The 25,332-nt window shown below is 36.3% G+C and overlaps 1 protein-coding gene across 3 annotated transcripts in view; it reads right to left on the bottom strand.

Moving 5' to 3' along the window:
- Nucleotides 1–25,332, bottom strand: part of FOXP2 (forkhead box P2) — a 630,928-nt gene that overhangs the window by 402,080 nt on the left and 203,516 nt on the right. The window lies entirely within an intron of this gene.

The raw sequence follows: 25,332 nt of genomic DNA on the forward strand, positions 1-25,332 counted from the left end.
AAACCAGGGAACTCCACCTAGTGCTCCGTGACCACCTAGAGGGGTGGGATGCGATTGGGGGTGGGAGGGAGGTTCAAGAGGGAAGAAACATATGTATACTTACGGCTGATTCAAGCTGCTGTATGGCAGAAACAAACATAACACTGTAAAGCAACTAATCTCCAATTAAAAATAAATTTTAAACATCTTGAGAGATGAAATTATTTTTTTATGTATTTCTCCATTATCCACTGTACACACATTTTTGCTGAAAAAGGAAGTTGAGACTAATGCCCAAGAATCATGAGATACTGTTCCGAGGACTGACGTGCTGTAGAATTGCTGGTAAAGTGTCTGTGTCTGTGTGTCTGTGTGTGTCTGTGTATGTAGGTAGGGAGACCATCAACATATTCCTTTTGTCACACAAATGTAAAACAAATAGTCTTTCCTCTGTCTGGAAATGTTCAAACAGCAGAGAAATAATTCAAGGCAAGTTGTTCATCTTATGATTTTAAGTTTTATACTAATCAAATGAAGTAGTGCCTTAAAAGCACAGTGACCTCAAGGAGGCAGAGGTCTTTAGATCATCAGTGAAGGTTGGGCTGGTCCTACATTCCTTCTTCCCCAGGCCTTCTGCTTCTTGCAGGCTCCAAATTTGCCAGGAGCTAGAAATGTTCTGCTTTCTCAGAACATTGGGGTGGAAAGGCTCTGAGCAGGGAGTTACTTCATGTGTTGTGTGAATCTGACAAGATTGTGCAAGATAACCTAAGAACAGGTGCTGGAAGGTGAAACAAGCAGCTACCAAGACAGATATGTTTAACAGCTCAGTTGAACACTCAGGAGAGAAGCTCAGAATGAGTCTTCAAATATTTTAAGGATATATGCATCCTTCCTGCTACACAAGATGAAGTAACTGAATAACCAGAAAATTTTAGGCTCTAAATCTTAAAGCTTCCTGTGAACGAGTACTGAATGTGCTGCCAAGAATATAAAAACAAAGAATTCACAATATGGTGACATGAGAGCAGGGAAATAGAAAAAAAGAACACAGAATAAAGTGACTCAAATAATAAGTAGTTCTATAGCAGTGGCAAAATATACAAAATGTTACAAGAACACAAGTGTGCAGTAGGCATAAATTCTACCTAGCTTTACTCAGGGAAGACTTCAAAGAAGTATAGTTTAAGCAGTATTTAGAAAGCAGAAGCGATAAAGAGAAGAGGCAAGCTCTTCAGAACATCAAGAATAAATATGAATATACAGAATGGCATGTGGTATTCAGGAAATGATAAACAGTCCAGTGCAAGCAATGCATTACAGGTGACATAACTTAAAGGGAGCAAAGTGCTGAAAAACAGTGACTGGAAGAAGTATGTACTATGAGAATGGAGCCCATGACTCAAACTGTCCAAGACATTAAACAATTTTTTGGAGATCCCAGCGTATGCTTCTACTGAACATGAAGAAGTATGGATGCTATTATCTGGAATTCTGATGTGAATGTGACTCCAGATCTTAAATCTTCACTATTGACAGAAACAACAAGCTTTTCATGGACATCTACATACATCTAAATACGCTGAAGATTTCAATTTTAAGCCCAGCAGTGCAAAAAGTTAGTGAATTAAGTTATAAAACAGAATTTTAAATGTACACATCAGAGTCACTATAAGACAATGCTCAATTAATTTAGTGTAAATCAAAATAAACTAGCTCCAGGACCCAAAATAACAAATATCCAGATTTTTCTTTATTGGTTTTTTCAAGAAAAAGAGCACATGTTTGATAGTATAAAGATAGTTACTGTGATTAATAGACGACAGGGTATGAGGAAGAACTTCCAGGAATTCTTGGATACCTGAATGCTTGAATTGGAACTTGAATCACAGGTAGGATTCAAATGGGTCTCGATCCAGGAGAACCATTCCAAGAGGGAGAAAAAACAAAATCCCCGAGTAAAGAAAATCCTTGAGTGAAGACTTTTCCTCTCCAAGGCTTACATTCAGTTCAGTTCAGCTGCTCAGTCGCATCCGACCCCATGCACGGCAGCACACCAGGCCTCTTTGTCCATCACCAACTCCCGGAGTTTACCCAAACTCATGTCCATTGAGTCAGTGATGCCATCCAACCATCTCATCCTCTGTTGTCCCCTATTCCTCCTGCCTTCAACCTTTCCCAGCATCAGGGTCTTTTCAAATGAGTCAGCTCTTTGCATCAGGTGGCCAAAGTATTGGAGTTTCAACATCAGTCCTTCCAATGAACACTCAGGACTGATCTCCTTTAGGATGGACTGGTTGGATCTCCCTGCAGTCCAAGGGACTCTCAAGAGTCTTCTCCAACACCACAGTTCAAAAGCATCAATTCTTCGGTGCTCAGCTTTTTTTATAGCCCAACTCTCACATCCATACATGGACTACTGGAAAAACCACAGCCATGACTAGACGGACCTTTGTTAGCAAAGTAATGTCTCTGCTTTTTAATATGCTGTCTAGGTTGGTCAGAACTTTCCTTCCAAAGAGTAGGCGTCTTTTAATTTCATGGCTGAAGTCAACCGTCTGCAGTGATTTGGGAGCCAAAAAAAATAAAATAAGGCTTACATACCAGAGGATGAAGAGAGTTATTAAAATTTAAAAATGGGAAATTTTATTGTATGCTAAAAGGTGATAAATGTTATAGGAAAAATAAGAGAAGGATGTAGGTGATTAGTCAATGTGGTTGTAGAATGGAAATTTAAATAGGATTGTCAGGGCAGACCTTATTGAGAAAGGGACATTTAAGCAAAGACTTGAAGGAGGAGATGAAGTTAGTCATGTAGATTATCTGGAAGAAGAGCAACTAGGGTAGAGGGAACAGCCGTTGTAAAGGCCCCGAGGAAAGGGCATGCCTGTGTTTGAGAAACAGCAAGAAGGCTGATGTGACACAACCAGAGTCAAGAAGAGGGAGGGTAGTGAGGATATGAGCTCAGATCGTATATGGTCTTGTAGACCATTTTAAGTGTTTCAATTTTACTTTTAAGAAAATGGCAGCAGAGCTGGGGCAAAGAAGGTTTTGATTGGTGAAGTGACACAATATGATTTAGGTTTTAAAAGCATCTCTCTAACTGCTGTGCTGAAAACAGACTGTAGGTAATCAAGAATGTAGGAGGACACACATACTAACTAGAGGACAGTGGTAACAATAAAGGCAGGAGATGATGGCTGCTTGAAATAGGTTAGCAGATGTGAAGACAGAACTAACTGAAATCCATATACATTTCAGTGGTGCTCACACAGAGTAAAATCTACTGTACTGTTTATTTTTCAAGATTCATTCATTTCCATTCATTTAGCTAATTATCAAGCATTTACTACACATTTATTATGAGCAAGGTGCCATATAGGCTAACTATCACCCTACAATTTTAGAATATCACTGTATCATTTAACATCTCTACTTTTTCAAGTCCACTCACTGCCATAAATTATCTCAATGCTGTTGGTTTCAATCTATTGCTTACATTCAGAAATGCCTGTTGCCAAGCCAAGATAAGATGAGCTTTAACTCTAATGACTGTCTTTTAACAGATAATACATTGGGACAACTGTAGGAATTAGGAAAAGAGAAGGAGAGAACTCACTAGGCACCCAGATAGTAGCAGATAAAGGACTGAGGTGGGGGGATGGGGGACAAGGACAAAAAAACATAATTTTACTTTAAAAATCATCGGAAAAAGTATTTGAAAACTCATACTTCCACTTCAGGAAAAATTAAACCAAGCTTTTAGAAATTGCGTTTGTTTTTTTTTTTTTTCCAAACCAAGAGGAAAACAGCAGCAGGGAAGTCCAGGGCAGTTCTGTGGGTAGATCTGGAAGGTCTGAAATGGGATAGGCACTTAAATCAGTATCTAATAACAAAGTGCTTATATCATTTATAGGACAATTTATTTCTTTAGAGGGAAAAGGATAATAGTTTTAAACTAGATATGTTTATTAGAGAGGTTTTGGTATGGTTAGGCTCCATGTCCTTACCTAGAAGACTCTAAAGCCCTCTGCTGACTTCTAAAGTCCAGGCTTACCCAGTACTTCAGCAACAATGGCCTCTTTGCTCTCATCAGACACCTTAAGTATGTAACTCTCTTTTCCACTTGCAGTTCCCTCTCTCTGGAATGTTCTTTCCGCAAATATGGTACCTACAGGACTTGCTCCTTAATTTACCTCCAGTCTCCACTGTAAGGCCACCATATCAATTTGGTCTTCTTTGACCACTTTATATGAAATAGCTCTCAACATCAGTCTCTATCCTTGGTTCCTGCCTTATTTTTCCTTATGGCACTGATCATCATCTGACATATTATTCACTTTCTAAAAAAGTATCCTGTTATTTCAATGAAAGTAGGGACTTTATTTAATTCACTACTAAATCCACAAGGCCTAGAACAGTGCCTATCACAATGTATACGCTCAGTACATATGATAATAAACACACTGGTTCCAAACATGCTTCTGGGGAATAGAAGCAGCATGTCTTTTGCAAAAAGCATTTTTAGCAAATATATATATATATTATATAACTATATCTATTTATGTACACACACATACACACACACCAGGTGGCACTAGTGGTAAAGAGTCTGCCTGCCAATACGCTAGACTCAGGTTTGATCCTTGGATTGGGAAGATCCCCTGGAGGAGGGCATGGCAGTCCACTTCAGTATTCTTATCTGGAGAATCCCATGGGCACAGGAGCCTGATGGGCTATGGTTCATAGACTTGCAAAGAGTTGGACACGACTGATGCAACTTAGCACACAGTTGCCATTTCCACCTCCAGGGGATCTTCCCAACCCAGAAATCGATCTTGTGTCTCTTGCATCTCCTTGCATTGGCAGGCAGATTCTTTACCAGAGCCACCCAGGAAGCCTATATATATATATATATATATATATATGAATATGTATATAAAATATATAGGAATGATGTATACACATATTATTCACAGTTATTCCTCATTTTTCATAGATTTCACATTTCCAAATTCACCTCTGTGCTAAAGTTTATTTGTAACCCAAATCAATGCTCATAGCACTGTCATAGTCCTTCACAGATGCATGGAGCAGCAAAACATCTGATTTCCCTGATGTGCATAATTACTACCTAAGGCCAAACAAGGTAACACTCTGTCTGCCTGTTCCTGCTCTTGTACTGTAAACAAATGTCCTTTTAGTGGTCTATGCAATGCACTATTTATGCTTTTATTAGTGATTACACTGTTTAAAATAGCTCCCAAGTGTACTTTTGAAGTGCTGTCTAGTGTTCCTAACCCAAGAAAGCTGTGATGTGCCTTTTGAAGGAAATATGTGTGTTAGTTACATAAACTTCGTTCAGACCTGAGCTAACAGTGATGTTGGCGATGAATAAAATGTTGTTGAATCAACAGTATATATTCGATAAAGTGTTGTTAAACAGAAAAACACATAAAATAAGGTTATGCATTGATCAACTGATGATAATGTTGTGACCAGAAGTTCGCAGGAACCTAACTCTGCATTTCCTCTAGGAGCAATGATTCAGCACTCCTTAATTCAGAGTTTGCAGTGACTTTACAGAACATGGTTACTGTGAGTAATGAGAATTGACTGTATTCATGTATCAATAAATGTGCATGGTGACTTTTTACATACAAATTGAAGAAAGAAAAATTCAGTAAAGTTCATAGCTCATAGGGATGCACAGAACACTATAGCCAAGAATATAATCCTTCATAAAACATAATGGTTGATGTTAATGTTAATCACACGGTTCCATCAACTGAAAGTGGTTGAATAACCCAGACCTAGTGGAAAGGACAGAAGCTATTAACTAAAAGACTTTACTTGTGTAGGCTTTGGCAGTACTTAACTTTATGCTCCTTTACAAAATGGGTACTCATTAATATTAAATTAGATAAACCAGAAAATGAACTGAACTGAACATGATTACCCGAATCACTTTACTTGCTTAATGAACATAACTTTCTTTGTTATGTTACCCAGGGAATTGTCTATAAAATCCCAGAGGGGAAATTTGTACAATTATGCCACCTGGAGTTTGGGGAATGCCACTACAAAACAAGGATGATAACCTATATTAATCTTTTTTTAGTATTAGGAAGTATTAGCATTAGTATTTTAGTATTAGGAAGGCAAAGTATATGTACATTGCTGCCAAAGATACTGTCAGATTTTTGTGGCAACTATTAGGATGCTTAATAATGCTTATTATTTTGTAAGCACATTGTACTCCTTCAGGAGTAAGCAGTAATGAATGAGAGAAGTTAAACATCAGTTATCCATATGATAACTATACATGGAACATAAAGCAACTTGACTTAATCCATTTTCCTAACTGTTGTAGTATTGAAGCCCATCTATGAACACACAGCTGTTGCTAATAAATGGAGCAGACAGCACATTATTGATAAAAAAAAACCATTCTCCTTATTTTATAGACATTATCAATTGCCAACACAACTTCTTTCCAAATTTATAATGTGATCACCTATTTATTCATTTTTTCAGCAAGTACTTCCTATATGTCATACAGAGTTCACCTTATTGTACTGTCCTTGTACAGAGAATACACTGGTATACCAGGGATACAAAGGTGAACAAGAAATATTCATCCTAAAGAGTGCCACAGTCATCTTACACAGAAATATCTAATTTTATAATACAGTATCATAGACTTGGACATCCAACTGGACTATGAGAAAACTGCCCAGCACTCTGGGCTCAGGTGGTTTGATACTGCTGGTCTGTGTTCCAAACGCTCCCCATGCTTTTTGAAAGAAACCAAGAAGCACTAAGGTAGGAAGGAACTGACAGGTCTCTCCAATCAAATGGAAATGTACATTCAAGAACCAGCTCACCTGTTCCTACCTATATCTCAGTTTTACATGAACAAGGGGTAGCTACTACTTTGGGTGAAACTTTCTCCCCAACCCTCCACCCAAAGTAAAGCTGCTATCTAAATGGTTCCTTCAATTCACAGAGATTCGTCTAAATGCCCTGACCTGTTCCACTGATACTCTGGCTAAATAGAAACCTGATGATGTTCTTTATGCTACTGCTGCTCATTCACTCTGCTCAGTGGGCAGAACTAAAGGCCATCCTTGAAGACCCAAACCAAACTCCCGTGATGAGCCATGCTACATTTTTTCTAAATCTTGGACTGTTGCCAATTACCCAACTGTATGGTCTGCCACCTGAAAGACCACAGATTGACAGGTTAACGATACCTACCTCTAGGGCTGCAGACTCTGGGGGGAAGAACTGTAGCTGCTGATTATATAGCCTGGGTCTTTCCTATGGAGGCCTACAATAAGAACTTGTTCTCTGATGAGATCAACTGGAATCAAGGTGTAGTAGCCAGATGACCACCACCCAGAACTATCATCATACCACACATGGCAGTACATCCACCATCATAAACTGGACACAATAAAGTACTCTGTTTCTTATACAAAAGTTGCCATTACATGCCAGACTTTCAACACTGGCCAAAAGCTGACCTACTGGTGCGGTGGTAGTACAGGAGGCCACATTTCACATAGTGTTTGTCAAGAAATGTGAAAGGTCTAACATGAAAACTACAAAGTTAGGCAGTTTCTTGAGCTACAGTTTCCACAGAATGATGTAAAGAGGGTCAAGTGACAACCTGCACACACAGCGGTTACATTATAGAAGATCACTAAGCTCAGGGAACCTGGATATTTTATAACAGGAAATAAGCTTACTCCATCTGTATCCTGGGTTTCCCAGGTAGCACCAGTGGTAAAGAACACACCTGCTAATGCAGGAGACATAAGAGATGCGGTCCTCTGGTCCTCTGGAGGAGAGCATGGCAACCCACTCCAGCATTCTTGTCTGGAGAACTTCATGGACAGAGGGGCCTGGCAGGCTACAGTCCATAGGGTCGTGAAGAGTTGGACATGACTGAAACAACTTAGCATGCACATATCAGTATCCCAGTGATACACTGTCTATTGGTACTTCACTGCCGTTGACACTTTCAGATTACAGTGGGACTGTTTCAGTTCAACCTCAGCCAACTGATTGGGCTGATTAGTATACCTTCCAGGTGGCAACCCAGTTATGAGGGGGCTGAGAGAATTCAAACTTAATTGCAGGTCAGTCTCCTGCATGCTATAGTTGAATCAAAATAGTCCTAGGTCATAGGTACAATGACCACTGGGTTGAATATATTATTCACCCAGGTTCCTAGAGTGGACTATGAAGAAAAGTGGAAAAAGGGGAAAGAATACTTTAGATCTCCAGGAAGTGGGAGAGGGGATGAATAATTAATGCTCCTTGATCCTTAAACCTTACTTATGTCTTCCCAATATAAATCCATATGATTTGTCTGATGCCTACTGGCCTTGAGTTATACAGTGCATGGCAATCAAAGCCACAGCTAGGCAGTGACCTTGCCCGTGTGACCAAGTCAAACTAAAGTGAAATGGTGATCCAGACGAAGTTTAGCAACATGTCTCAAAGAGGAGAAACAAACCCCTTTCAGTAATATGTTTTTATGTGAGAGAGAAAGAGCCATAGATATCTCTCTCCATTGGCCCATTTGTTTCCCCCTGTAATAATTGGCAATGACACCAAAGATCAGCATGTCAGTCCAAACTCCCTTGTGTGGGTTATAATGGATAATTGACTGGCCTTATACTTATCTTGACTGATTAAAATAAGACCTGTTAGTCGTTCTTGGTATTTATTTAAAATTGGCTAAGTCCAGGGCTCTGGGGGCATTAGTGAGATCAATACTGCAGGTTGTCCTTACCCTGCTGCTTGGAATCATATTAATAGTAGCCTTAATTGCATGCTTTATAAGACAAATTGAGTGGTTTGATCTCAACCTCTGTCAGATTAATCAGACTGGCCAGTAACATAGGCAACTCATAAAAATCACCAAAAGCCAAGACAGCATATGTGGTAAGTAAAATAAAGCCTTCCACCATAAAAGATGCCCACATCTTAAGCCCTGAAACCTATTACATTATATTGCAAAGGAGAATTAAACATGTAGATGAAATTAAGTTTACTAATAAATTGACCTTAAAATAAGGAGGTTATTCTGGATTATTTGGCAGGCATACAGTAATCAGATAATCCTTAAATGTGAAAGAAAAAGGCAGATGAGGCAATGTCAGAATGATAAGACATGAAAACACTCAACCATCCATTGCTGGTTTTGAAGAGGGAAAGGGTCCAAGAGCCAAGGAATGTAATGGCTTCTAGAAGCTGGAAAAGATTCTCCCCACGGAGCTTCCAGAAAGAAACACAACCTTGCTGACAACTTGATTTTAGGCCAGTGAGATCCATTTCATACTTTACACCTCCAGAACTATAAAAGAATAAAATTGTGTTGTCTTAAGCCACAGAGTTTATGTAATTTGTGGATAACAAGACGACACTGACACAGTGTAGGGTTCAGGGGTGGAAAGACATTCCTTTGTGAGTATCTGGCCCTCCTAGAGCTCTTATAGATTCACCAAGAATGCAAGACCCTGACCCTATCCTGTCTTCACCTGGTCCATTGCTCAGGGTTGTGTTTTAGGTGAGGAACCTAGAAGGATGATGTATTAAATCCCAGGCTTGTTTACTGCTTTCCAGAAGTGTGTCAGATTTCCACAGCTCACCATTTCTTAGTTGCAATGCATGTATGAGATTCCCAGGTAGCTTAGTGATCTACTGCCAAGGTAGGAGACACATAAGAAGTGGGTTCAATCCCTGGGTCAGGAAGATCCCCTAGAAGAGGAAATGGCAATCCACTCGAGTATTCTTGCTGGGAAATTTCATAGACAGAGGAACTTGGTGGGCTATAGCACTTGGAGTAGCAAAGAGTTGGACACAATTGAGCAGCTGTGTGCGCACACGTGCGCACATGCACACACAAACACAGACACAGACACACACATCTGTCCCACTGGGAGATCTTGGAAACAATAAAACCTCACAAACAATGAAAACTGCAGCATTCTGTGCCAGAAAAGAAGGACACATAACTGAGCAACTCAGCACAACATTTGTATGCCCACCGTGTGCACAGCGTGTGTCTTGGCCCTACTGGCCTGCAGCACTTGGGAGCAAGGGGAACTAATGCAACCACGCTATTTGATGTGCATGCTGCTGCATCAGGGATGCTGGGCATCTAAGGGGTGGGGAAGAAGGAACAACTGCCCATCTAGTCCACAAACTCTCACTCTGACAATTCCTTCATAACAAATAAGGACTGGACATATTAATACAATAAGATGATACTTTTATATGAATTATTAAAGGGAAAGGTAGAGAATATTGAGAACTGTATTTTAAATGGAAGTTATTCAGGATAAATCTCAGGAGCAGTATTTATTCAAGGAATCTGCCTCTGTATTTCTGTTATACAGTTTTCAGTGCATTTGAGTAAAATAAATCTGATTAACACACTATAATTTAATTTGGTTAAGGAAGCTGTAATACTCTAAAACTATTGTTACAAGGAGATTTAGTCGCAGAAGTAAATAAAATAATTATGAAGCTGATAAAATGACTACATAAGCCATTTTAAAAGAGGGATATATTTTTCCTTCTTTTCAATGAATGTTTAAAGCTCTCCTTCAAGCTCTTGGTAAATCTATTGATCTGTGAAACACAGTGTACTCCAGGGAGGCAATTCAGTTGACATTATGTATCAAATGATGATATGAATAATGACCATACCATTTGGCAATTAAACATCTTACAAACTTTTAACTGATTGAACATCAAAAAAGTCAAATGAGGTCAAACATTGTATTTTTTCATTTTCATATTAGTGATATAAACAATAATATCAAAAGATATAAAGAATAAGGGCATAAGAAAAATTACATAAAATATTTCAAGATAAAATATATACAAGGGATGTAGCTTACTATTGACTGTATATGTAATGTGTCTTTTTAGCTTGCAGAATTGTTTTCTATTTTTAAATATTTTGCTTGTAAAGTTGTTATTGAAATATTTCAAACCACTTCTTTGGATGGGTTAAGGAGAACATGTGGAAAATGTTAACTTTAATCAGTAAAGACAAAGTATCATGAAAAGAACACAGATCATAGAGAAAGAAAGAAATTTGAATCTCAGAATTTTCACATACAAATCCTATTTTTAAAATAACAGTGAAGGGTACTTTCAATAAAATTTACATATTTTACTTATTCTCCAGTCCAACACTGAGCCCCACCAAAAAAAAAAAAAAAATACACACACTATCCCCCAAGTGGTTGATTACTAAAGAGTTAAAGATGTAAAAATTAGACACTCATATTAGCTAAAGACCTATAGAAGCTAAAGTGTTTTTTAAAGGCTACTTTCTGTGGTCATAAATACTAGGTTACTTATTTTACGATACCATAAACAATCCTGTAGTGAGAGATTTTAAAAATTTAGAGTAGATCCATGTGCCTATTTCTTATCACACAAACTAAAATGTAGTTATTCATTGTACCTAACTACACTTACCTAATTATATAAATTATTGAATTACAACTGCATTTTAAGTACTTCTATTAAATATCCAGCACTATATTTATTTTTATCATCATAATTTAAAAATTATTAAACAATCAAGAGAGCTTCATTAAGATATTCCATACATGTAGGATAAAACTTGGAGCTCTAAAGTATAAAGTAACAAATGATTGAATAAAATATCATATACCTTCCTCACCCTTGTAGCATCGATATATGCTGTCAGTGTTCCACTTTTACATGTTTTGATTAAAATTAGCTTACTTTTAAAATTGTTGATGACAATGATTCACAAAGTTTTCAACTGTTTGACATGTGCAGTAAAGAAACTAAATGACCTATTTAAAAATGTGAGATAAAATATGTATTTTCAAAAAGATAAATACTAATTTCAGATTTCTAAGGCATACAACAAATAGCAAAGGGTGACCAGACTAAGGAAACATAAAACAGAGGTAAAAAATGATCTACATGAAGAGAGTTAGGCATGGTTACCAGCAGACATGAAAGATGAATGTTTCTTTGAAAGTTATTCTTGCCTCCAGTGCTTTGGTCAAACAAGCCTTCTACTAAAGTGCTTCAATGATGCTCAGATTCACTTTATTATTAGTTGGTATTTCTTGTAAAGCCATCAGAAAAATTTTAATAGATATCTCTTTCCCAAACATATCTTCAGATCTTCCCAAATGTAAATACTGTTACCTTCAATCAGATTTTCTTAGGTGGAAAGGATTTTTCACAATCATGTAGTTATAATTCCAAACAGATCAGCCACATTCTTCAAAAATCATTTCAAGTTCCACATTACTTATGAGAATTATTAACAGCAAGTAACATGGGATCTTTTTTTAATTTAAATTATTTATTTATTTTACTTTACAACATTGTATTGGTTTTGCCATACATTGACTTGAATCTGCCATGGGTGTACATGTTTTCCCCATCCTGAACCCCCCTCCCAACGCCCTCCCCATCCCATCCCTCTGGGTCTCCCCAGTGCACCAGCCCCAAGCATCCTGTATCATGCATCGAACCTGGACTGGTGATTCATTTCACATATGGTAATTTACATGTTTCAATGCCATTCTCCCATATCATCCCGCCCTCACCCTCTCCCACAGAGTCCAAAGGACTGTTCAATACATCTGTGTGTCTCTTGCTGTCTCGCATACAGGGTTATTGTTAACAACTTTCTAAATTCCATATATGTGCGTTAGTATACTGTATTGGTGTTTTTCTTTCCGGCTTACTTCACTCTGTATAATGGGCTCCAGTTTCATCCACCTCATTAGAACTGATTCAAATGTATTCTTCTTAATGGCTGAGTAATATTCCATTGTGCATATGTACCACAGCTTTCTTATCCATTCGTCTGCTGATGGGCATCTAGGTTGCTTCCATGTCCTGGCTATTATAAACAGTGCTGCGATGAACATTGGGGTGAACGTGTCTCTTTAAGATCTGGTTTCCTCAGTGTGTATACCCAGGAGTGGGATTGCTGGGTCATATGGCAGTTCTATTTCCAATCTTTTAAGGAATCTCCACACTGTTCTCTATAGTGGCTGTACTAGTTTGCATTCCCACCAACAGTGTAAGAGGGTTCCCTTTTCTCCACACCCTCTCCAGCATTTATTGCTTATAGACTTTTGGATACCAGCTATTCTGACTGGTGTAATGGTACTTCATTGTGGTTTTGATTTTCATTTCTCTGATAATGAGTGATGTTGAGCATCTTTTCATGTGTTTGTTAGTCATCTGTATGTCTTCTTTGGAGAAATGTCTGTTTAGTTCTTTGGCCCATTTTTTGATTGGGTCATTTATTTTTCTGGAATTGAGCTGCAGGAGTTGCTTGTATATTTTTGAGGTTAATTCTTTGTCCGTTGCTTCATTTGCTATTATTTTCTCCCATTCTGAAGGTTGTCTTTTCACTTTGCATATAGTTTCCTTTGTTTTACAGAAGTTTTTAATTTTAATTAGGTCCCATTTGTTTATTCTTGCTTTTATTTCCAATATTCTGGGAGGTGGGTCGTAGAGGATCCTGCTGTGGTTTATGTCGGAGAGTGTTTTGCCTATGTTTTCCTCTAGGAGTTTTATAGTTTCTGGTCTTACATTTAGATCTTTAATCCATTTTGAGTTTATTTTTGTGTATGGTGTTAGAAAGTGTTCTAGTTTCATTCTTTTCCAAGTGGTTGACCAGTTTTCCCAGCACCACTTGTTAAAGAGGTTGTCTTTTCTCCATTGTATATTCTTGCCTCCTTTGTCAAAGATAAGGTGTCCATAGGTGCGTGGATTTATCTCTGGGCTTTCTATTTTGTTCCATTGATCTATATTTCTGTCTTTGTACCAGTACCACACTGTCTTGATGACTGTGGCTTTGTAGTAGAGACTGAAGTCGGGCAGGTTGATTCCTCCAGTTCCATTCTTCTTTCTCAACATTGCTTTAGCTATTCGACGTTTTTTGTATTTCCATACAAATTGTGAAATTATTTGTTCTAGTTCTCTGAAAAATACCGTTGGTAGCTTGATAGGGATTGCATTGAATCTATAGATTGCTTTGGGTAGTATACTCATTTTCACTATACTAATTCTTCCAATCCATGAGCACAGTATATTTCTCCATCTATTTGTGTCCTCTTTGATTACTTTCATCAGTGTTTTATAGTTTTCTATGTATAGGTCTTTTGTTTCTTTAGGTAGATTTATTCCTAAGTATTTTATTCTTTTTGTTGCAATGGTGAATGGAATGGTTTCCTTAATTTTCTTTCTTTTTTCTCATTGTTAGTGTATAGGAAAGCAAGGGATTTCTGTGTGTTAATTTTATATCCTGCAACTTTACTATATTCGTTGATTAGCTCTAGTAATTTTCTGGTGGAGTCTTTAGGGTTTTATTTCAACTATTCACAACTGTATTACAGATGATCCTGGAAAAATGCTGGTTGTGGGGGTATGGACCCTCCACACAGTCCACCAACCACAAATTCTGTACTATTATAGTACCAATTTACAGAAGAAAATCCAGTGTACAAGTGGATTCATGCATCTCAAACCTATGTTGTTCAAGTGTCTGTAATTATCTATTGCTGTGTAAAATTTACTACAAACTGCTACAAACCTAATAGGTTTAAGCAACGTATATTTATTGTCCTAAAACTTCTGTGGGTCAGATGTCTTGGAGCAGATAAGCTGGCGCTCAGACTCTTGCAAAGTGTTGGCTGGAGTGTGTACTTTCCTGGAGCTCCAGGTTATCCTCCAAGCCCATGTGACAATAGGCACAGTTTAGTTCCTTGCTTTTATGAAGGGAAGAGGTTGCCTCAGCTCCTGAGAGGCTGCTCACAGTTCTTTGCCACATGACAATTTCTCAAGTCCTCTCAAAAGACATTAGCTTGCTTCTTCAAGTCCAGCAGGATAAACTCTTGCTCCAGTCTGTTAAGATGGAGTCTTATATAACATAATATATTCATGGCAATGACTATTACACCACCTGTGCCATGTTCAGTTGGCTAGAAATAAGCAACATGTTCTGCCCTCACTCAAGGGGTGGGAATTATTTAAAAGTGTGACTCACTATGGAGTGACCTTAGGAAGTATCCACCAAAATAATTCCCAGGCTAAACTTATAAATTCTGAAACCAGATTGCCTAAGCTTAAATTCTGACTCTATCCTTACTAATTTCTAATTATATCTGTTTCTCCATCTTAAAATGAGACTATAGTACCTCCTCTTAAAGTTATTGTGAGTTAATATTTTTTAGCTCATTTCATTGCTACATTAAAATCACACAGTAATAATACCTATGTGTTGATGTCACAAGAGGCAAAATTGCCAATTATTTATTTATCACATAATCTGGGTAAGTAAAAAGAAAACTTTTAGTTCAAGTCTTTTGATTAACTATTTTAAAATAACATACAGAAGTATTTGGCAATAGGAAGTTCTATATCAGTATGCATTAAGTAAATTAATATTAGAATATCTATATAAATTTCTAGGACTTCTCTCATGGCTCAGTGGCAAAGAATTTGCCTGCTGATGCAGAAGACACAAGAGATGAGGGTTCACTCCCTGGGCAGGGAAAATCCCCTGGAGAAGGAAATGCCAACCCACTCCAGGATCATTGCCTCAAAAATCTGATGGACAGAGGAGCCTGGCAGGTTATAGTCCATGGGGTTGCAAAGAGTTGGACACCACTGAGCACACACACATACATAAATTTCTAATAAGCCAATACATTTTTACCATCAAAATTTCGTACGCTGTGACTGTAAAATTGTATACTGTCATTTCTCTTGAATGATTCATATTTGCATATGTGCAAATGTGTATTCTGCCAATCATTGTAACAACATGGAAATTCCTAAAGAATATTTAAATTAGCTAACAAGATAAAAATATGAAATAATGTGCAAAATAGAAGTCAATAAATATGTTAAGTAATCGCGATGGTAATTGAAATCTAAGAGTTACAACTCAATAAGAGTAAGTTATGGATTGACTTCTACTAATCATCAGCCTCAGAAATTTATCTCTGCTTTCTAACACACAATTCACAAATGTTTTAACACTCAAATACTGCCATTCGGTAATGAGTGATAACCCTACCCTTTTAATGACCTTTCATGAGCTGACTCTAAAATCAGTTGGAAGTACACAAATGCTATGTCCTAGAGATGAGGGGAAATAGCCATTCTTTGGCATGTTGATCAGAACTTGGAAAGTAGAATTAAAGGGTGACTAGAGAGAAGGTACGGTATAACGAAATCAAGGGTGGGATCAGAGACAGACTCACTAAATGCACCTCTTTATTACAACTTCCTCTCATTTGCAGTTGGGCATGTTGCTAAATGTCTAGAATATATTTAAAAGGGACTAAAGTTTTCTCAGAGTCTCAGCATAATGCTCTCATTTCAAGAAAACTTCTCTACACATGATTTTTTGAAGACAAGTTCATATTGAAAATCAAAATGTCAAAGGAGATAAATGGTTGGAGTTTAGAGTAAACAAGATGCAGTTCTGGATAGAGAAATGAATTTTAACATTTCTGGTTAATCAGAGAGAAATATGCACATACTATAACAATGAAGAAAACAAATATAAAATATAAGGGCACAAATAATATAAAACTCTAAAAAATATAAAATGCTTATTTAATAAGCATTCAACAACTGATTATACTTTTAGCTGTAGTATACGAGGAAAACTGAAATGCAATAACTTCTATTTGAGTTCACTCACAAGGGAACATGAAATATGTTTATTCCTGTGCAGCCTTGCACAGTATCAGAGTCACCCTGAACCCTGACTGAACCCTATAGGAGAAAAAGGGTCAAATTTATGGTTAAGATGATAGCAGTTCTTAATTGGCAATATTAATTGAAAAGTCAGAGTGTCAAAGATTTCTTTAAGATGGTTTATTGCTAATATGAAACTGTCATATATACTTTGCATCTAACTGATGACAGTTGAAATCATTATTGCATAAATAGTTCATGGTTGTGAGAACTGAAAAAATTACTGGGTACCCAGAGACAAGAAAAAACATGTGTTTAATGGCTATAACTAAAATTAAGCATGAATCATTATCTGAGAAACAAATGAATGAAATGTATTAGCAAAAAAATTTTTAAATGAACTAAATATTTAAGAAGGGTATAAACTGAAGTTATCTTGAATATGGAGAAACCACAAGAGAAATTATGGAAGAAAGTATTAATGTGACAGATTCTTTATAAGGTTGAAGAGAAATGCTGTCTTTAATTAGCAAGTTCAGAAACTTTTCTAACAAAACCCTTTTATTGATCTTTCTTCTATAAATATTTACTTTTAATCTGACCCAGGCAATCAAATAAGAGATCTTCATTTTCCTCCATTAGATTTTCCACATGTCTTCACACAAGTGCTCAGATCCTTGTATTTTACAAATTAAATATGTCAATACATGTTATCATGTTATCATATGCTATTTTCATTAAAATCTCATGGAATTTTAGATGCTAAGGTTACTCCAGCTTCTTTTTTCCTCCCCAAGATTATTTCAGATGACAATACATACAAAACAAATATTTTAAAATTATTAATATAAGCCTAACACATATTCAAAGGTGACAAAAAAAAAAATCACAGGACAGTTTTCCAAAAAGGCTGTTCTCATGTGAACATACACTCTTAATTAATGAATAAAATGCTCAAGATTGGTAGCATCTTTTAGTAGACCAAGGTTTACTATTATTTCCCAACCTTAAGATTCTAGAGTGCATTTTAGCAAATTCATTCATTTGTGTTGTTTATTAGGCTACTGATTCATGTGCTTAAGTGTGAGAAAAAGACAAAGAAAAAAATCACCACAATATTATAGTCTTAAAAGTTATTATTCATGTTACTTTCATACAGAGGACCCCTTGTTTAAGACCAAAAATAATAGGCCAATTGAGACTTACGCTTAACATTTAATTGTATGAATAAGAATGAAAATTTAGGCCCAATATAACAAGAATATTTTCCCCTTGATATACTGAGCATAAAAAGTATTCACATCTGTTTCACTGCTTTGCCTTCTTCATGGGCTTAAACCTGCCAAATTATTCCATTTGATTTCAGAGAATTCTCATATGGCAATCTATTTTATTTACTTTATCTTCAATAAAATGGTTCAGTGAGCATTAGCAACTCTAAGACACAAGTTTCAATCAGTCTTCAGACAAAGGCGTCAATCTATATTAGACCTACTGTCCTGTGAGTTGTAGCTAGAGAGTTAGATAAGGTAGGGCAACAGTGAAAATGTGACAGAGTCTTAATAAAGCCAAAGTAAAGAGAAAGAAAGCTCTCCCCAGGCTCTCACAGCATAGCTTACACAAGACCAGGTGCTGGATTCAACACATGAAGAACTCCTTAATAAGGCTAACAGCTAAAGTAGGCTTCAGACTCTAACTTTATTTTACATGACACCTACAGTAATAGTTCTTTGTATTCCAGCAGATAATAGTAAAAACTTGAAATGCCAATGGTTAAAAATGAAGTTTCATATTCACCCCCTGGATATCATAGAGGGGGAAAAAAAACCCTGAAAACACTCAATCTGCATAGCAGTTCTTCTGTAAGATTTTCATGCAATTACTAATATAACAGTAGTTTCAGTGAACCTTTCCTTATAAATTTGTATGACATTTTAAATATAGTTGGTGGATTAGAGTTTAACCACAAAACAATCAGTAAGTATGAGCAACAACTCATTTTGGAAACTGATATGATTAAAGACTAATTCCAAGAAATGTTGGGCAGTACTCTTAGATGTCATGAAAATGCCTCCCAAAGCACAAACTTTGTAATAAGTGATGCTGGTTCATATTTGATATAGGCTGTAAAAAGCAAATTATTGTAATGCTGCTCTTCCAAGCAAATAAGACCATTAAAAATGTACTTAATGTTCAGTTGAAGTGAAAAGCAAGCCAGTTAAAATCCATATTTAGCTATTTTGTATAATGGTACCAAAAATTTTACTAGTGGATCACTCCAGGCCATAAATTAGATATTACAAATGTAAACTCTCCTTTTTTTATAGGAACCAGTTTCAATTTTTCCCTTTGTAAAAAATATAATGCTGTATTTTCAGACATTTCTCCAAAGAAGACATACAGGTGGCTAACAAACACATGAAAAGATGTTCAACATCGCTCATTATTAGAGAAATGCAAATCAAAACTACAATGAAAAATCATCTCACACAGTCAGAATGGCCATCATCAAAAACTCTACAAATGATAAATGCTGGAGAGGGTATGAAGAAAAGGGAATCCTCTTGCACTGTTGGTGGGAATGTAAATTGATACAGCCACTATGGAAGACTGTATGGAAATTCCTTAAAAAACTAGGAATAAAACCATCATATGACCTAGCCATTCCACTCCAAGTCATATACCCTGAGGAAACCAAAATTGAAAAAGACACATGTACCCCAATGTTCATTGCAACACTATTTACAATAGCTATAACATGGAAGCAACCTAGATGTCCATCAACAGATGAATGGATAAAGAAGTTGTGGTACATATACACAATGGAATATTATTCAGCCATAAAAAGGAACACATCCGAGTCAGTTCTAATGAGGTGGATGAACCTAGAGCCTATTATACAGAGTGAAGGAAGTCAGAAAGAGAAAGATAAATATCATATACTAATGCATATATATGGAATCTAGAAAGATGGTACTGATGAATTTATTTGTAAGGCAGCAGTGGAGAAACAGACACAGAAAACAGACTTATGGACATGGGGAGAGGGGAGGAGAGGGTGAGATGTACAGACAAAGTAGCATGGAAGCTCACATTACCATATGTAAAATAGATAGCCAATGGGAATTTGCTGTATGTCTCAGGGAACTCAAACAGGGGCTCTGTATCAACCTAGAGGGGCGGGACGGGGAGGGAGATGGGAGGGAAGTTCAAGAGGGAGGGGACGTATGTATACCTCTGGCTGATTCATGTTGGTGTTTGACAGAAAACGAAAAAGTTCTGTAAAGTAATTATCATTCAATTAAAAACTACATAAATTTTTTAAAAATTTAAAAAATATATAATGCTGTGTTTTTGCCCAGATTACAGTATAATCAATAGGAAGAAAATTTGGAATGACAGTTTAATGTGAATTTATACAAAAATTTGTTCTACTACTTGCTGATTCATACTTCTCAACTAACTTTAATGGAGACTGAATGAATTATTTTTCTAACTTATACATTTCAAAGCACTGAACCCCAAATATGTATACATATATCTAGATGCTTTCCTCACACCTCTATAAAGACATTAAAGGAGAACGATGGAAAACTAGTATGATAGATTAGTAGAATAGATTCTAAAAGCTCAGATTCCATAAAGGTAAGAGTTTTTTTGTTGTTATTGTTTTGTTTGCTTATTTGTTTTTTAACTATTTCAAACAGCTCTTCTAAAAGTGAATCAGCACCAGACTAGCACCCAGATCTACCCAGTCCTGACACTCCAACATTGATGTACTCAATGAGCAGGAGACTAGAAGAGGCCTCTGCATATTATAAAATCAGTATACCAGGTGAAATCTAAACATTTCACATTTTCTTCTCACTTAAGCCCACTTTCTCATAAACATGCATGCCTTCCCCACGGCACTTACTTTAGAGACCACATGTTCAGTATACCTGTATACTGTATTAATCTTTGTATTTCCTGCAAAGTCCAGAATAGTAATGAAGTTTGTGGAAATAATTTTCAGGGGTAGTATATAATATATTAATTATCTACTGTTACATAACAAATTACCTCCAAATTTAGCAGCTTTGGACAAAAAAAATTATTATGTCAAACGGTTTCAGGAATCAGGAATCCAGGAGTAGTTCCTCTAGGTGGTTTAGGCTCAGGGTTCCTCAAGAAGATGTAGTTACTGATAGTTCTGGCCTGTCTACTGGACAGAGGGCACAGTTTCTCACCACACGGATCTCACCAAGTCAGCTATCCTCCCCTAGAGCAAGTCATGAGTCTGAGAGGGAAAGAGAAAAGGGAAAGGGGAAGGAAGAAGGGAGGGGGGAAGGAGAAAAAAGAGAGAGAGAAAAATGGAAACAAGAAAGAACACCCAAAACAGATGTCCTAATATCTTGTCTAACCCAATCTGAAAAGCAATATATTATTACTTATACCATATTCTAGTCAACTGGCCACAAGAAACAAGGTACATGTGGGAGGGAAAAATACAGTTGTATGAAAACCAGGAGATGGTGATCATTAAGGACCATCTAAAAGGCTGCCTATCACAGCTCACCCTCTGGACCCCAAGATTCACATTCTTCCCATGTGCAATCAGTTTCAAACATATAAGCTGTACTGGATTCCTAAAGGTCATTTAAGGGTTAATTGAGATACACTTCAGATTACTGAGTCACTGTAAGAGCAGATAATTTATAAAAACCATCCTTTAAAATATGATTCTCAAAAATAAATAAATAAAATAAAATAAAATATGATTCTCAAACTGACCACTGTTCTGAATTAAGGAGGTATTTCATATATTTGAGCTTCCCTTCTTGCCTGGGAAACCTCATGATCAGAGGAGCCTGGACAGCTATACAGTTCATGGTGTCACAAATAGTCAGCCATGACTGAGTTAACTTTCACTTTCACTTTTCAAATATTTAGTGAATGTTTCTTAAGATACGATTATATGCAAGGCTACAGGTGATAAACACATGATACTATCAGGAAAAGTCCTGAGTTGGCTAAAAAGGAGGAGAGAAATAGGACAAGTGTAATGGAAGAGGCAGAGATGTAAATGTGCTCTACATTTACAGGAGACAAGGGAGAAGAAACAACAGGATATACACAGACAAAGATGTGGGCGAGTGTAAGGCAAGTTCAAGGTATACACATCAGTGTAATGAGGAGAAAATGTTGGATACTAGGGTTTTGTCAGAGAATATTAAATACCAGGACATGCTGTTTTAGTTTGGTGGCTAGCCAGCTTAAAATAATGGATCAGTATTAGGCAGAGAGGAATGGCCCATTGAAACTTATACTATAAGCAGAACTGAGAATAAAATTTTACACTAGTGACAATATTACTTTTTTTATTAAATTTAATTTAAATTAAATTTAAATTAAATTAAAAAAAAAACTAAAATGCTAGGTTAAATTAATTTTAAATTAAGAAATTTAACATGCTGTGGCAGATAAACTTTAGCGTGGTCCCCAGGTTCATGCCTTATATAAGTCCCTCCCCTTACAGGCAGGCAGGACTATGACTTGCTTCTAACAGAATCTGGCAAAGATTATGGGATGCTATTTCAATGGTTATGTTAATATATATACACATACATAGATACGTAACTCTATTTTTCTAACAATTAGTAGAAACTCTCCTACTAATTTTAAAGATGCAAGCTACTATTATGTGAACTGTATATGGAGAGGGCCACATGGATGAGAACTGTGGAAAACCTCTAGGACCTGTGGATCTCAGTCCTATAAAAGCAATGAAATGGATTTGGCCAAAGCCCAGTAAGTTTGGAAAAAGACACTGAACTCCAAAGGAAAATGCATTCTAGCCAATATTTTGATTGTAGCCTTGTAAGATACTGAGCTAAGCCATGCCTGGACTCCTGACCTATGGAAATTGTTAACATAATAAATGTATGCCATTTTAAGCTTTAAAATATTAGTATACAGCTATCAAAAATTCATACACATGCTAACCAAATCACAGAATGCACATTTACAAATTAACTCCTTTTTACTATTTCATGGGCCAAAGTTAGAAAGCTAGTCAGGACACTGGATCAGGTGGCCTGGAAAATACAGTCAAACTTTGAGACCCACGTGATAGGGAGCAAAACAAAACTAACTTACAAAAAAAAAGCTTACTATTCTCTTCATATGTATTTATACATTTAGTCCTCAAATTAACTCTAAGAAATAGGTACTATTATCTCCATTTTCCAGATTCAGAAATTAAGAGTTAAGAGAGTTTAAATGACCTATCTAAGGTTTCACATATGGTAGGTTTGTTTTTGAGCCATAATTCAAATCTAAGCAATCTGATTTCCAAGCTTACATTCTCAACAGCTATATGCTATAGCCTCTGTATTTACAGTTTTATTCAGTCTGTTTCATTTGACCAAAAAATGTGTGCACACCACATATTTGAACCACTTGTCCAGCCCCTCCTTAGCCAAATCATCTTCCTGCATAGTTCACTTACTTTTTAATAATTTGAAAATTAGAGCAAATATTTTGTCAGGTATGATGCCTAATTTTACAATTTATCAAACTTATAGCAATATGTATAAGTATGCGAATGAAGTTTTTTCTACTCCACTGAAATAACTGATCTTTTATTTGAATTTAATACTCTTACAATAGAAACTCTGGAAATAACTGTAAATATTATGAAGTAAAATACGCACATATACATACACACTTTAAGTAACCATTTACCCATATACACAATCTCAGTTGGAAGCTGTGTGGAATACTTTAGTTCTTATTTAGTATAATCTAGGTCAGGTTCTGTAAACCTCTATGAGAGGTAAAATGGGGACAATCGTTTGAAAACAAGTATTCACTTAAGGGATTTCTGGAGGGAAAGGAACAGAAGAGTGGAAAAGAAGAAAATGAGTATTTCTTGAAAATAGCTGTGCATTTTAATACATACACAATTATGTACCTTTCTGGGAAAAAGACTCTATTTTCTAAAAGCCATTTCTTTCAGGGTTCCATGATGTTTACTCTCAGGTAACTCCTACTTATAAATCTAAAATTTCCCTGCTATTACTAAAACAAAAGTCCTATTACTACTCCACAAATGAGAATTTAATATTAAAGGTCTCACAATGACAGGATATATCAGCATAACCATTATCCATAGTAAGAACAAATAACAGAAGAAAAAAAGATTGCGTGTAAGCAGATCTGAGTTTTAATAACACGTAATTATTTATTATTAGCTATAATATCACAATAAGCTACACCATTTTTTCCAAGTCCTTGAAATTCTTTGCCAAAACTTTCAGTTTCTCCACTTACTAAATAATGAATACAATGGCCACCTTACTTACATCATAAAAAATGCAACAGTAAAATTAATGAGTTCAATGAAAAAGTAAAATGAAGTAAAAAGTTATCAAAATGTTTCCAAAATTTTAAATGCTAAATACATGTGGAGTCATTCTTCTTGTTTGTGGGACTTCCATGGGATGACAGAGGATGAGTTGGTTGGATGGCATCACTGACTTGATGGACATGAGTTTGAGCAAGCTCCAGGAGTTGGTGATTAACAGGGAAGCCTGGTATGCTGTAGTCCATGGGGTCGCAAAGAGTCAGACAGGACTGAGCAACTGAACTGAAATGATTTTGCTTGTATGTCTGACAGAATTATAAAGTTGGTACAAAACAAGCAAAATTCCATAGGCAAAACAGTACCTGAGAAATAACTGACTACATGATTCAAGTACATTGACAAAATTCTCTCAGGGAAGATACAGAGCATCTATCCAGATAGAGTTTTAGAAATGGCTACAGCAATTCAGGCATCACAGCTAGGATCCTGAGACCCATCCTACATTTTTTGGTGAACCCACTTGATAAAGAATTTTGAAGTGGCATGGGCAAGAAAAAATAGTAATTTTAAGAAGTCAGGGCATCAGGGTTCCCCTTTCTTTGGGGGTAAAGACAAGAGAGGGAAATGATGTAAACAACTCATCTAGAATTTTTTTTTTTAGTTTTCTTTTTGTAACTATATGATTAAAACTTTGGCCCCCTATAACATAACTGCTTGACTGATACCATAATCAAGAAATGACACTGAAAACTAACTTCACAGAGACATTATACAGTAAGAGTGGGAGATAAAATCTGCATCTCTTGGAACTGCAGCTCATACTATCTCTGTGGTCCTTGTTTCATAACAAACAATGGAGTTCAAGTTCTCTAAACTGGCACCATAAATATCAAGGAAAACTACTATTATATTGAAAGAAGTATAATATAAAAAAAATAAATGATTTCTAAATAGCTGATTTGCTAGATCTCAAGAAGTTTATTTAAAAAAATCAAACTTTCAAGAAAAAATCATTAGTAGTATGCTATTCTCCTTAGTTTCTGACATTTCTAGATTCTCCTAAGTATCAACTGGATCTTAATAAAATAGTATTGAAAACATCAGTATAAATAGGCCAGTATAATGGTGACAGAAAATACTTCAAGTGCTTTTCTTGTCTAATCATTTATTCCTAATATTTCAAAATCAAATTCACATTCTTCATAAATTCATGTTAATTTTCAAAAGACAAGGTGAGATCAGGAAGAAGAGATCAGGTT

The sequence above is a fragment of the Cervus elaphus genome, chromosome 18 (assembly GCF_910594005.1).
Source record: "Cervus elaphus chromosome 18, mCerEla1.1, whole genome shotgun sequence".
NCBI lineage: Eukaryota > Metazoa > Chordata > Mammalia > Artiodactyla > Cervidae > Cervus > Cervus elaphus.